Below are 2,738 nucleotides of genomic sequence, written 5' to 3'. Positions count from 1 at the left end.
TGATATACATTTGATATATGGTCCTATTATATGTGGGGTGTATTTTTTTTTGGGATAGCAGTAATATTTGACCCAAAGACCAAAAACAGAAATATTTTATTTATTGACGAGTAAAAGAGAAATTATTAAATTAACATTAATAATTTGATATATTGTTTTTGGAGGCTTATTTGAATTGTATTCAACAAAAAATGGAGGCTGACGATGATCCGATTTTGAAGCACAAAGAAGAAGAATTGAGAGCTGAGTATAATCTAGTTTTGGCCCAGGAAGAATTGCTTTGGTACCAGAAGTCAAGAGATCAATGGGTTCGGTATGGTGATAGAAATACTAGCTTTTTCCATATGCAAACCATCTACTAGTGACCTAGGCAAATACTTGGGGTGAACCTTAATCATCCTCGAGCTGCTAGGTCTATTTTTGCGGATTCTTTAGAGAAGATCAAGAATAGGATGGCTAGTTGGAAAGGTCGGCTCCTTAACAGAGCAGGCAGGCTTTGCTTAATTAAATCTGTTGCTTCTTCTCTTCCTATTTATCAGATGCAAGTGACTCTTTTTCCTACTTCAATTTGTCAAAAGATTGATTCTGTGCTTAGACAATTCTTGTGGAAGGGAAAGGTGGGGGAGCGATGCTTAAATTATGTCAAGTGGAGCAAAGTTGTCACTCCAAGAAAATATGGAGGCTTGGGAATTAGAGATACCCAGTGTGTAAATTTTGCTTTATTAGGAAAGCTTGTTTGGCAATTACTGCATAAGCGTACAGCAAACAGAGCGGCTGATTTAATGGCTAAGACTGCTGCTTTAAACAAGCAGGTGTACCTAGAGTGGTTACAACCTCCTAATAATTTAGACATTATTATTAGAGAGGAGTACTACTCTTTCTCTTAGGTGTTTTTTCTTTGTGTTATGTTCAGTCACCAAAAAAATTTGATATATTATTTTGTTATATTTTTTTATCCAATTAATTATCTGCAGCGGCTAAAGATGTGGATCATAAAAATGGAACACCATTTCTTTAGGAAAAATTTTAAGTGTACCGAAAATATCGGTGTTTCAGTTGTTTTAACCGTTGATTTTTAATTTATATATATTATATATATTGTTTATAATTCAGATCAACGGTTAAAACAACTGGAATACCGGTGTTTTCCGTACATTTGAAACTCTTCCAATTATATAACCGGAAATATTGATAGGTTCTTTTGGTTTTATTTCACAGCATTTTCACATACAGGAGTTAGCAATCAAATTAATTATTTCTCGAATAATAAATGTATAATTAAATTATCGTGAAAAAATAATTAAATAATGAAAAAAAATGTTACTACATGTATATATATACTCTACTTAGTAGCAAAGCTTATTATTACCTAGCTTGTAGCTTAATACTATATGATAACATCGTCCAATCATATATGTTGCCGAAATGTTAAGAGAATTTTATTTTAATGATAATAACAATATATAAAAACGTTCACATTCGCCATTCGCCATATATACATTGAATATGAACTCTATAAGATATTACGTAATCATATATATGCAAAAAAACTATATATATTTGGAAGTTATGTTGGTTGCAGGCATGTGAGTCACATATATATGCAGGCAGCAATCATTGATTTTGATTGGGGAGTATAGTAGAAGAAGGAGAAGAAGAATAAAATAATTATACATGCTACATATTCAAGTAATATATTTTCCTTTCGGCCAAATCAAATAATAATAAAGTGCCAAAGTATCAATAATATATTAGCTAATTAATATAGTTATTTTAGTTTGAAATAATATACATAGATGATTACAAGTTTACAACATACTACTCTTCGTCTTATATGTTGTTATTTCTTTTTGTGTAGATATGAAGCTACATAAATTATTTCTACCTCGAATAATTAATTAAGGAATAATAATAAAAGATCAATAAGGTAGTATTTAAAAGAAGGAGGCCACTCAGATAAACATGCCTAAAACGTCTTTTTTTAAAGATGTCTTTATGTTGTGTTTTAATTGGTTTTGGTATAATTTATTCGGTGTTCCTCATCACATATTATTAAATTCCTCAAAAATTAGGAGGATTTACGTGGTTTCAGGCAAAAACACAAGACTCTGCCACGATTTATGTGTAAGTTATAACTCCAGCACCCTACCACGATTTATTTGTCAGCTATAATCCCCAACATCCTGCCATGATTTATGTTTGAATATCACACCTAAGACTTAACCATGAGTTACCCACAACTCTTAACATTACACACAAAAACATACAAAAACCTCCATTTTCACCATATCTAAGCATTCAGTGATAAGGTTGGAGAGAAAGAGAGCCCGCAGCGATTAGAAAGAGGCATTGAGTGACCGCATCTGGCATACAGCAGGGGGAGAATGGGCATTAAGAATATCAAATTAAATAAAAATAATTCAAGAATATACCGTAAAAATATACAAAGTCAAATAAAAAATAACAAATTTTTTTTATAAAAAATTTGTATAAATAAAAATAATTGAAATAAAAAGGTCTTCCTAATAGGATCAATAATTGAAATTATAAAAAAAGTATATTTTTATTTTTTAAGTTAAAATTTAAATAGATATAATTTAAATTAAAAAATTAATTAAAATTTTTAATTTAAAATTTAAATAGATATAATTTAAATTAAAAAATTAATTAAAATTTTTAATTTAAAATTTAAATAGATATAATTTAATTAAATTTAAAATTTAAATTATCTCTATCTA

Source organism: Arachis ipaensis, chromosome B03 (genome assembly GCF_000816755.2).
Source record: "Arachis ipaensis cultivar K30076 chromosome B03, Araip1.1, whole genome shotgun sequence".
Classification (NCBI taxonomy): domain Eukaryota; kingdom Viridiplantae; phylum Streptophyta; class Magnoliopsida; order Fabales; family Fabaceae; genus Arachis; species Arachis ipaensis.
The sequence above is the reverse complement of the archived record's forward strand: the minus strand, read 5'-3'. Positions refer to the sequence as shown.